This window comes from Sorex fumeus, unplaced genomic scaffold (genome assembly GCF_029834395.1).
Source record: "Sorex fumeus unplaced genomic scaffold, SorFum_2.1 ptg000034l, whole genome shotgun sequence".
NCBI classification, from domain to species: Eukaryota; Metazoa; Chordata; class Mammalia; order Eulipotyphla; family Soricidae; genus Sorex; species Sorex fumeus.
The window spans coordinates 5,705,570-5,718,524 of NW_026606091.1; the positions used below are offsets into that span (position 1 = coordinate 5,705,570).

General features: G+C 40.9%; 1 protein-coding gene across 1 annotated transcript in view; it reads left to right on the forward strand.

Annotated features, from left to right (window-relative positions):
* The window catches only part of CCDC171 (coiled-coil domain containing 171), a 339,207-nt gene that overhangs the window by 181,718 nt on the left and 144,534 nt on the right, over positions 1-12,955 (forward strand). The window lies entirely within an intron of this gene.

Below are 12,955 nucleotides of genomic sequence, written 5' to 3' on the forward strand. Positions count from 1 at the left end.
AGTATTCAATATTATGTAAACTGATTGGAGTTTTGTAAATCATGTTCACTTACATTAATGACATATAAAATATAAAATGACTGAAATTGATTTTTGCCACGTCAAATGATTCTTTAGTTTCTTTAAATAATTTCTACAATTAATTGAGAATTAAATTTATGATATAAAAGTACTCTGTTATATAAATGTATGATTTTATAAATTATGACTTGTGTTTTTTCTTTATAAAATTGCAGATGGAGTTTTCTATAATTTTATATGCCTTAGCTATGAATTGACTTTATCGACTATGTATAAATTTTAGCATTGTCCTGAATCAGGATATTTTTGTTTGGCCTTAGAACAATGTTAAATGATTTTCAGTTAATATATTTAAGTGATTTTAAATATATTTAAATGATTTTCAGTTAATTAATTAATTACTTTTCTTGTGTAGGAGTATTGCTATTTATTCAGCCACTGATTAGCTGATTGAATTGGGCATGAACTCCACCTTACTTTTTTTTTCTTTCATAATTTTATTTATTTATTTCTTATATTTATTTATTGAATCACTGTGGGAAAAGTTACTAAGCTTTCAGGTTTAATTCTTGGTCATACAATGATCACACACCTCTCCCTTAACCAGTACTCATTTTTCCCCACCAAGAACCCCAATGTACCCCCCCACACACACACCTCCCAATGCCTGTGAGGCAGTTAATTTCTACTTAACTCTTCTCTACATTGATTACATTCATTATTTTGACAAAAGATGCACCATTATTGTTTAGAATTCCCCCCCCCCAACAATCAGAATTGCTGAAAAGGTATTGTGAAATACTTTGTTTTCTATAGTAGATTATGAGAATCATATAATCTCATGTGGCAGCAATAGCAGCCTTGCGAATTTGGATTTCTGCAAAGAGCCAGATAATTATGAGATTGGTTTCTGTGCGTCTGGTATTATAGCTGTGCCAGAGAGCCACTCATGGGGGGCAATTTATGACCTTGGTAGGGCACGAAGGATGAGCCGATACCGCCCCCCTTCCCATGAGACTGCAGTTGTCCCGTCAACACCGGCTCATACCTGGCTTTCTTATAAGCTCTGAGGTGGCGGGCACCTTGCTGCTGCGGGTGGGGGAAGGCAGAAGGGAGCAACACACTTTCCCTCCTGGGGAGACATTGTGCCTTAGTTTAATGCATGGTCCATTCACTTTTCTGCTGCAAGCTGCTGGGGTCTGGATTAAGTCCTTTTGCCTCTGGAGCCATGGCCGTGCTGGAGCGCCTGTGGGGGGCAACTCAGGACTTCGGTAGGGCATGAAGGATGAGCCGGTACTGCCCCCCTTCCCATGAGACTGCAGTTGCCCCATCACTGCCGGCTCATACCTGGCTTTTCAATAAGCTCTGAGGCTGCGGCCACCTTGCTGCCTGGGGGGGTGGGGGGGGAGAGGCGGAAGGGAGCAACACCCTTTTTACCTCCTGGGGAGGCATGGCGCTGTAGTTTAACACTTGGTCCATTCACGTTTCTGCCACAAACTGCTGGGCTCTGGATTAAGTCCTTTTGCCTCTGGAGCCATGGCTGTGTGTGCGGTCCAGATGCATTTCTGCCAAAAGCCGCTGGGTTTCAAGAATTGTTTTTGAGTCTCTGGGATCATGGCCATTAATCAGCTTGATCAGGAGCCAGAGAGGCCATTTGTAGGCTGAGAATTGAAATCTGGGATGGGGAGGAAAGGGCTGGTTCCACCCCCATCTGGTGAGGCCCCGCGTGTCTCCTTACTGCAGGCCAAAACCTGACCAGTGGCCTCTGGAGGATGGTGGTCACCGGGTTGCCAAGGGGAACAGGCCAAGGCACGAAACCTTTTCCCACCTGGAGTGGCCCAGCCCCAGTAACCTACGGCAGGAACAGGACGCATTTCTCCCAAAAGCCTTTGGGTTCTGAGATTCGTTTCTGAGTCTCTGGGATCATGGCCGTTAAGCAGTTCGATTAGGAACCAGAGAGGTCATGCCTCCAATTATATAGCTGAGCTGGAGGTGGTTTGTGGGTGTGTCTCGCACATACCTTATTTTTGCCGTTTACTTTCTTAGTAAACTTCACCCCAAGTTTTTGTGGTCTGGCCAAAGGCACAGCAGCAATTTTGGGGTATCTGAAAGTCTGACGATGCCATCAGGCTGCTGATGCACTCGCCTCACAGGTACAGATTGACCTGCTGGCGACACCATACCCCCAGTTAGTATATTTAAAATAATTTAAAGTAAATATTCCTACCTATAATTGGCAAATGATGAAGAGGCTAATAATTAGAAATTTTACTTTAACTTGCTTTCTAGATTGTAGAGCTAGTCATTATTTAATTTTATTTTATTTTAATTTTGCTTTTTGGGTCACACCTGGCGATGTACAGGGGTTACTCCTGGCTCATGCTCTCAGGAATTACTCCTGGCAGTGCTCAGGGGACCATATGGGATGCTGGGATCGAACCCGTGTTGGCGACATACAAAGCAAACGCCTTACCTGCTATACTATCACTCCAGCCCCAGAGTTAGTCATTATTGAAGCAAAGAACTGAAACCAGAAAAGTTTACTGATAATGCGAGTAAGATTTTTCTCTATTTAAAAAAATGTTTCCTTTGACTTTACTACAAAACTCATCAAAATTGTGTATTGTAGTTACTAGTTACATGGTTGACTATGAATTTACTTTGATTTGTTGTTTCAGTGGGCCTACTTAAAAATTAGGAAAATAAACAGTATGTTATAACATTAAGGTACTCAGAATTTTTACTCTGCCGCATATATTAAGTTTCTGAAATTTAGTGATGGCTTTGTTTCATAAGTAGTTGATTTTACTGATCAATGAGAGTAATTCACTTAGAGCATTTATAATGGATAAAGTATTTACTTCAGTGTCTGATTTTGGAATAATCTAATTACATGTTTACATTTTTAATGTGATTAGGTGGAACTGTTTAATCCTTTTTAGAGGTAATTTGCACATATGTGAGACTTATTTTTATATTATTCTATTTATAAGAAATATTTTATTTACATGATCAACTTTCTATTAGATGTTTAGTAATATCTCACTGTTAGATCACATACTTAATATGATACCGCCAGAAGCACCAATAATTGTTTAATGCTTTCAAATTCCATTTTATTTTATTATTTTCACTTTTTTGTTCTTGTTTTGGGGCCACACTTGACAGTGCTTAGAGTTAACTCCTGGCTCTGAGGTCAGGAACGACCCATGATGGAACTCTGGGAACAATTTGGGGTACTGAGGACTGAACCCAGGTTACTGCGGGTAAGGCAGGTGCCCTACCTGCTCTATCTACTCTTGCTCAGGCCCTATATTTTCAGACTTAGAAGGTTATTTAATTATTACCTATTTGTAGTGTTTTTTTTTATTATGAAGTACTGGTAAGTATTTTTTGTTTCAATTCAAGAAAACTATATAAAATGATATTAACCTATATAAAACTGGAATATGTGAAATTATAAATGGTAAAGCATTCATTGCTTCTTACTTCTAATGGCAAAAATTTGGCCCAATTTTTAACTATAGTTAGAAAGTTTATGTACTATCTAGGATTATTTTTAAAGAAGAAACAAGGAAAATCAGTGTGATAGATGAAACAAGAAACATCTTTATAGTGTTTTTTCTTAATTCAGGAGTGAGGTCAAAGTTTCCAAGCAGTGCAAGTTCGTCAAGAGTGCATCAGTGATAGAAATAGGATTCATCTATTTTTCTGACCTGTAATACTGAACAGATATATCATCATTCTGGGATTCAAAAAATCATTTGTCTGTAAAGAATGTAGGTTTAAGGACTTCTATGCGAATTCATGGCTAAAAGACTTAAAGGAGACAGCCTTAATTATGAAGCAGGGTTGTAATCAGAAAAATATGATTTGAGCATTAACTAAAGAAACACTGAGGTCCTTCTTACATATTCTTTGAAAAAGAAACAAATAATTAAATTCATCACCTTTTCAATGAATTGTATAAATGATAGTGCTCAAATTTCATTGCATTCACCACTTGATACAACTACCAAATATACAGTGGTTTTGTAGATCACTTAAAAAATTGATTTACTGTGGTTGAAATATCCTATAATAAATTTAGACTAAAATTTTGTAGTTAAAATTGATGTTATAAAAACATGTCAATTTTATTTTCATGTGAAGTTTATATAGATAATAATGAAAATAATTGAAAATAATTAAAATAATTTGTTGCTATTTTGGTATATAACTTTCAAAAACTTAAAGGTAAAATTTTGCCACCAGCAGGTCAACCTGTACCTGTAGAGTGAGTGCATCAGCAACCTGATGGTGCCTTCAGGCTTTCTGATACCCCAAAATTGCCACTGTTCCTTTGGCTGGACCCCAACATCTTGGGACCAAGTTTGCCAAGAAATTAAATGACCACAATTTAGATACTTGGCAGCCACACTCACAAACTACCTCCGGCTCAGCTATACAAGCTCATTTATTGGTCTTATTTCAGAGACCCATAGGTAAATCTTGAAAGAGATCAAAAGCCATAGTTAATCTTGAACCCTCGCATGGCTGAATAGACAGGGGTAAATCGGAGGGGGGTGGTCTGGCCTGTGCCCACCCATGCAGAGCCCCCCTCCCCCCCCCAGTAGCCGCTTGCTTCCACAGTAGAAAATCACCACCATACCCCTGGCCTGACTCCAGTGTCTCAGGATGGACCTCACCAAGATATAATCTCTTGAAAATTTTGGTATGTGGGACTTGTGACTGAAATCTCCAGGCTTTCTTGTGGTTGGATTGGGCTTCCTTGCCTCACCTTCCTGTACTTCCGGAAGCCTGGGTAGTCACATCCATACCCCAAAGTGACTACCCAACTGAAAAGCTACTCCAGCCTTCCCATCCCAATAAAAATATCGAATGCCCTGAACAAACACCATGATCTCTTAGCACTTGTATTGAAAACCATAATGCACAAAAGGAAAAGGGGAGAGAGAGCAAGAAGAAAAGTGCCTTCTATAAAGGGAGGCTGGGGGTGGCGGGATTGGGGGTTTGGAGATGGTGATGGGGAAATGGGGAACATTGGTGGTGGGAAATATACACTGGTGGAAGGATGGGTGCTGGATCATTGTATGACGAAGACCCAATTATGAACAGCTTTGTAATGGTCTATCTCACGAAAGGGAAAAAAAATTAAAGTAATGTGGAGTTAATTTCAGTTCAATCAACTTAATCAATGGCTGAATAAATAGCAGTACTCCTACATTAAAAAAAAGGTAAATTTGTATAAACATAAGTAATATATATGTGTATTTTAAATATGGTAAAGGCCCTCCCGTTGATCATCGATTTGCTCGAGCGGGCCCAGTAACGTCTCCATTGGAGACTTTGTTGTTACTGTGTCTGGCATATCAAATACTCTCGGTAGCTTGCCGGGCTCTCCGAGAGGGGCGGAGGAATCGAACTCGGGTCGGCCATGTTGGCTGCATGCAAGGCAGAGGCCCTACCCACTGTGCTATCGCTCCAGCGGGTAGGGCGTTTGCCTTACAAATATGGTATATTTTATTTTTATATATTTTTCCCATTTTTTGGTTTTGTATGGTATGATGTTTGAAAGTATAATAGTATACTTGAAAAAATTTTTTTATTAGTGAAACACCATGAGGTACAGTTGAAGACTTACAAATTTTGTGCTTGGGTTTCAGTTATACAATGATCGAGTACCCATCCCTCCACAGGTGCCTATTCACCACCACTAATCCCAGTATCCCTCCCACCCTCCATTAACCCCCCCCATCCCACCCTCCCGTTGTGGCAGGGCATTACCTTTTGTTCTCTCTCTCCTTTTGGGTGCTGTGGTTTGCAAAAGAGGCATTGAGTGGCAATCATATTTGGTCTATAGTCTTCTTTCAGTATGTATCTCGAATACTGGGAGGATCCTCCCAACACCCTTTATTTGGTGTTTATTTGGTGTTCTCTATCGGAGCTGCCTTTTCCCCTAGTGTGTGCAACTGGCCTCCAAACCATGGAGTAAACCTCCTGGTACTTATCTTGGCTGTTCTTGGGTATTAGTCTCCTATTTTGTTACTTTATGTTCCCCATAAATCGAATGATTCAGCACCTCCATGATTGTGTGAGGAATGCCAAGAGAGAGATAACCACAGAAAACCGCCTTTCTTCGAACACTCTTGAACTTATTCGCCAACGTGGCTTGGCACATGCCTCAGGCAACCGCAAGCGAACGTCCGAGCTGGCAAAACAATGCAGAGAAGCCATCAAGGATGACCTCAAAGACAAGAGAGCAGCGGTGCTGGTAGATGTGGCAGAAGCTGGGAAAAGCATTCGTAATGCCCGCCTGTCCTTCACCAACTACAAGACCAAGATGACTGCCCTCCGACATCCTGATGGATCTATCACATCTTCCAGAAGGGCAATGGAGAAGATTATTCATGACTTCTACTCAGATCTCTTTAATAGCCACGTCCACTTGCCCACATACCACATTCCGCATGATGGATATGTCATTCCCAATGTTCTCCCTTCTGAAATCCATCTCGTCGGTAAAGAAACAAAGAGCACCTGGCCCAGACAAGATCAGACCTGAACACCTGAAGAACTTACCATCAGTACCCATCAATACACTGGCTCGGCTCTTCACACGCTACCTGTCTGAATGCAAGGTTCCATCCCAATGGAAAACCAGCAGGACTGTACTACTATACAAGAAGGGAGACATCCACGACATTGGCAACTATCGCCCAATCTGCCTATTGTCTGTCATCTACAAACTGTTCACTCGAGTCATCCTGAATAGGATTAGCAGACACTAGATGAAGGACAACCATGTGAACAAGCCGGATTCCGAAAAGGATTCAGTACCATCGACCATATCCACACGATTACTAAGCTCATTGAGGTTTCTCAGGAGTTCAAGATGCCGCTCTGTCTAATGTTCATTGATTTAAAGAAGGCCTTTGATTCTGTTGAGACGGAAGCGGTCATGGAAGCCCTAGCCAATCAGGGCGTACAAACTCAATACATCAGGATCCTTCATGAGCTCTATTGCGGATTCACTACCAAGATCTCACCATTCTACAAAGAAGTAATCATCAATATCAAGAGAGGGGTTTGGCAGGGTGATACCATTTCACTAAAACTCTTCAGTGCCACCCTCGAGAACATCATGCGACGACTGGAATGGGAAAGCATGGGAGTGAAGATAGATGGTCGGCAACTACACCACCTCCGCTTTGTTGATGACATCGTTCTAATAACACCAAACATTAGCCAAGCGGCACAAATGCTGAACGACTTTGACCGTGAATGTGGAAAGGTCGGACTACAGCTGAATCTTATGAAGACAATGTTTATGAGAAACAGCCTTGTTCCTGATGCTCCATTCGCTCTCAACGGAACCGCCCTCTCCGAATGCAACAGTTATATATACCTAGGTCGAGAAATCAACATGATGAATGACCTGGCACCTGAGTTGCGCAGGAGGAAGAGAGTGGCTTGGAATGCCTTCAAGAGCGTTGAAGAAATAACTAAAAGGACAAAGAACCTCCAGCTACGAGCACGTCTCTTTGATTCTACTGTTCTTCCTGCATTAACATATGCCTCAGAGACTTGGACCCTACGAAAACAGGATGAGAACGGTATTCGGGTCTCTCAAAGAGGAATTGAAAGAGCTATGCTTGGAATGTCACGATTCACTCAAATGAGAGATAGAATCCGGAGTTCTGATCTTCGTCAGTGCTCAAGAATCAGGGACGCTGTCTCATTTGCCAAGACATCAAAAATCAGATGGGTTGGACACGTAATGAGGTTTACAGACAACTGCTGGACTAGAGCCATTACTGATTGGATTCCACGGGACATCATGTGTCCTAGCACATGGTCTATTTTGGAAAATGTTTCATGCACACTGGAGAAGAATGTGTATTCTTTCTTTTTGGGGTGTAAAGCCCTATAAGAACTTTCTCTTCTATTTCTTCTTTCAAAGCCAATGTTTCCTTGATGATTTTTGTTCTTGTTGATCTGTCCAGAAGGCTGGAGCGATAGCACAGCGCGTATGGTGTTTGCCTTTCACGCAGTCAACATGGCTGACCCGAGTTCGATTCCTCTGCCCCTCTCAGAGAGCCTGGCAAGCTACCAAGAGTATCTCGCCCGCATGGCAAAGCCTGGCAAGCTACCCGTGACGTATTCGATATGCCAACCACAGTAACAACAAGTCTCACAATGGAGACCTTACTGGGCCCGCTCGAGCAAATCAATGACCAATGGGAGGACAGTGACAGTGATCTCTCCAGAGGTGATAAGGCGATGTTGAAGTCTCCAGCTATATTGTGTTGCCTGCAATGTCTTCCCTAAAGTTGTTAGCAGTTGTTTTACGTATTTAGCTGTTCTCTCATTAGGTGCATTTAAGATTGTGATTTCTTCCTATTGTATGTATCCCTTGATGAATAGAAAATAGCCTTCGCTGTCCCTTCTAATCTTTTTCAACCTGAAATTGATATTGTCAGATACTAGTATGGCCACCCCAGCTTTTTTGAAGGAGCTGTTTGCTTGCACGATTGTTTTCCATCCTTTGACTTTGAGTCTGTGTTTGCTCTGACTTTTGAGATGAGTTTCTTGTAGGCAGCAGAATGTTGGGTTCAGTCTCTGAATCCATTTTGCCATTCTGTGTCTCTTAATTGGTGAATTTAGACCATTGACATTGGGAGATTATTGTTATTGGGTTTTGTGTCATCTTTCTGTAAGGGTCTGTTGTGCTTGAAGGGTTTGTCTTGTCTTAGAGTAGCCCCTTTAGCCCTTCTTTTAGGCTTGGTTTTGAGTCTATGAAGTTCCTGAGCTGCTGTTTATCTAGAAAATAGTTCCTTCGCATTTGAGTGAGAGTTTAGCTGGAGAGTATTCTTGGTGAAGTGTTCATTTCAGTGAGTTTTTTTTTTCTCTATCCCTCCATTACCTTTGGGCTTGGAGGGTTTCCCCTGATAGGTCTGCAGTGAATCTAAGGAGTGCTCCTTTGTATGTGATTTCCTTCTTTGACCTTGGTGCTTGCAGTATTGTGTCTATCCGCGGCATCGATCATTCTAACTATGAAATGTCTTGTAGTGTTTTTGTTAGGGTCTCTTTTAGCTGGCACCCTCTGGGCTCCTTGAGTCTGAATGACTGCATTGTCGAGCTCTGGAAATTTTTCAGCAATGATTTGTTTAACCGTGGCTTTTTCACTGGGATTGTTTCCATGAGCTTTTGTTACTCCAATGATTCTAATGTTGTTCCTCTTGGAATCATCTCCTAAGACTCTGATTCACTCTAGAGCTATTTTGAGGCCTCTTGCTATTGTTTGTTGTTGCCTGTTGGCTTGGTGCCGCTGATCTTCCAGCTCACCTACTTTGTCTTCAGCTGTGGTCATTTTACTGTTGAGGGCACAGACTGAGTTTTTTATTTCATCTATGGAATCTTTTATTTGTGACATTTCTCCTCTCATTTCTTCCCATAACTTCTCGATAGTTTCTGTTATGTTGCTGGATATCTGTCTGACTGTTTCATTGAATTCATTGAACATCTTCATGACTTCATATCTGAATTCTTTCTCAGAGAGGTCCCTTAGGTGAATAGCACCTACTGAGGCTTCTGGACTCTTTTTCATTGTCGTCCCCACGTGGTGGGAATTTGCATTGTTTCTTCATGTTGGTGTGTAGGTATGGGAACTGTGATGTTACACTAGATTTCTTGGTATGACTAAGCTACCTGTGGCTGTGTGAGCATCCGCTGGCCTGGAATTATGCCACTCCCATTTCTACAGAAACCATGCCCACTTCTGAAGAGGCCACGCTCCCATGGGAAACTGGTTTGTGTGTGTGTGTGGGTACTAGCTGGGAGGGGAAGAAGACCGGCACAGCATTGGGGACGAAGAGGAAGAGGCTCAGGGCTGCTTTTGTCCCAGCGTCCTAGAGGAACCATGGGTACTTGCATGGTGAAAGCCAAGTCCCGGGTTCGAATGTTGGTGGGTTAACTGACCTTGGGATGGGAAGAAGACCGGGAGCGCGTTGGGGACGAAGAGGAAGAGGCTCAGGGCTGCTTTTGTCCCAGCGTCCTAGAGGACGCCTGGGGCGCTTGCACGGAGGAAGCCAAGTTCCTGGTTCAAATACTCATAATAGTATACTTATTTATAGAAAAATCATAGTAATTTTTAAATGCCAGTAAATACCATCTTTTATAAAAGGGGAAAAAGAACAGGAATTGCTTAGCATTTTCCTTTTATATTTTAGTGTAAACTATTTATTTATAAATCTTTTTAATATTTGATAGTTTGAAAGCTTTTATGTTTGAGTTTCAGTCATACAATGCTCCAACACCCATCCCTCCACCAGTGCACATTTTCCATTCCCAATGTCCCCAGTATTCCTCCTCGCATCCCATCTGCCCCTCCCTGCCTCCATGGCAGACCCCCATACTCTCTATTTGGGGGCATTATGGTATGGAATACAGATACTGAGAGACTATCATGTTTGTCCCTTTATCTACTGTCAGCACACATCTCCCATCTAGAACTGTCCCTTTAATCAGTCATTGACTTAGTGATCCCTTCTCTATTCCAGCTGCTTTCTCCCCAAGCTCATGAGGCAGGCTGCCAAACATGGAACAGTATTCCTGGCCCTTGTGTCTACTGTTCTTGGGTGTCAGTCTCATGTTATTTTATATTTTAAGTGGAAAATATTTAATTCAGATATACCTACTTAGGGTACTAACCACTATACGATCATGGCGAGCTACTGGGACGACGTGATTGTATAGTGGCTGTGGGGCTGGAGTAATAGCACAGCGGTAGGGCCTTTTCCTTGCATGTGGCCTGGCCGGCCGACCTGGGTTCGATTTTTCCGCCCCTCTTGGAGAGCCTGGCAAGCTATTGAGAGTATGTCTCCCACACGGCAAAGCCTGGCAAGCTACCGTGACTTATTCCATATACGAAACACAGTAACAAGAAGTCTCACAATGGAGATGTTACTGGGCCGCTTGAGCAAATCATTGCACAATGGGAGGACAGTGCTACAGTGCTACATACCTACTTAGAGAATATTCTGAAAGATAATAATTTTTAGGAATAAAATTTGATGATAAATTTGTTTTAATAAATACTGTACAAAGCCATTTTTAAAAGAGCTATTTATCATATCCTTATTCTGACTAAAATGGAAAAGGTTTGCTGTTTTTAATAGTTAATTAAAATTTTATCTTCTGATGCTATCTTAAATCATAGTAGAAATTGATTTTATTAAGGGTCTATATGATTTCATAGCTGTATAATTCTGGAGAACAAAACTATCTGTGTAAATTCAACTCACCTATTACATGGTTTAAAATGTAGAAAAAATAATCAAGACTTATTTTATATTTAACTGTATCGGCAAATTTTGAAGATAAGTTTATTTTTTTTCCTTTTTTGGGTCACACCCAGCAATGTTCAGGGGTTACTCCTGGCTTTGCACTCAGGAATTACTCCTGAAAGTGCTCAGGGGACCACATGGGATGCCAGGGATCAAACTCGGGTTGGCCACGTGCAAGGCAAACGCCCTACCCGCTGTGCTATCACTCCAGCCCCTAAAATAAGTTTACGTTTTAACAACTATTCCTGTATGTGGAAATAGAACTGTATCAGGCAGGATATTGCTGTTACCAGAAAGTCACAGATTACTCCACGAATTAAATGTCCTTATAATAACAATATCCTTATTGTATTTCTATATATACACACTGATTAACTGCATCTGCTTTATGGGTTTTTTATTCTGTGGATAAGGATATTCGAGTGCCCATTTCTTATCTTAAGCATTTTTGTTCTCATAGTAAACTTCTCTGTGGAGAACTTTTTGTCTTGTGTCTGCTAGGAAGTTACTTGTTTTTATTTCGTGCCATATTTTATTTACCAGAAAGAGTAACTGGACACTCATGATTTTGACAGGGCATGTAATATCTCTTCAATAGAAACACCAACAATTTAAACAATAGTAGGATATTGGTGTGATAGGAGATTATATTTTCCCTCAGGGAGAGGGAAGAAATAAAATTCACCACAATGACTAATTTTAACTTACATGGTATAAAATGTAGAAAATAATGAAGACTCATTTTATATTTAATTATATCAGCAAATTTTTAAAATAAGCTTATTTTAACACCTGTAACTCTCTAAGTTTGTTAGGAGGGTTGAAAACAGTAATTCAAAATTTAGCTGGAATCATCATGTACTATTGTGTAGTTTAGTTTAGTATAGAAAGAAAAAGATTGTTCTGTGCATTATGCTGTTTTTCTTTAGATATATTTAAATGCTCTGCAATGTATGGACTTTAAAAAAAATTTTTTTAAATGTGTAGACTTTTAATCAAATTTGCAAATCTCCAAAAGTCAGAGGGCCTGACATTTTAAATAGTAATCACTAGATGGTGTTCTTGCTCATTGAGGCACAGAACAGCTGTATGTTTCCTTCAGGTGAATGGGTTGGTTACAGAATCAGAAATGTAAAGCATAGTGACTGTACGGGAAGCTCTTTGTAACCAAAATGATTTTATACATGCACACATATGAGAATCTCCTTATAAGGGAAAATAGTGTTTGAAGCAAAGCACTGAAATTTGTAACTTGCTTTTTTTTTTTTTTTAATTTTTATTAGTGAGACACCATGAGGTACAGTTGTAGACTTACAAATTTTGTGCTTGGTTTCAATTATACAATGATCAAATACCCATCCCTCCACCAGTACCCATTTCCCACCACCATGGATCCCAGTATCCCTCCCACCCCCCCCCCCTTCCCCCCATCCCACCATGCCTCTGTGGCAGGGCATTACCCTCTGTTCTCTCTCTCCTTTTGGGTGTTGTGGTTTGCAAAAGAGTCATGCCTGATTTTCAGGGAGAAATGTTGGATGATTTACTTTCCATTGATCACTTTGCATATAAGGAAATGTCCTGGTACC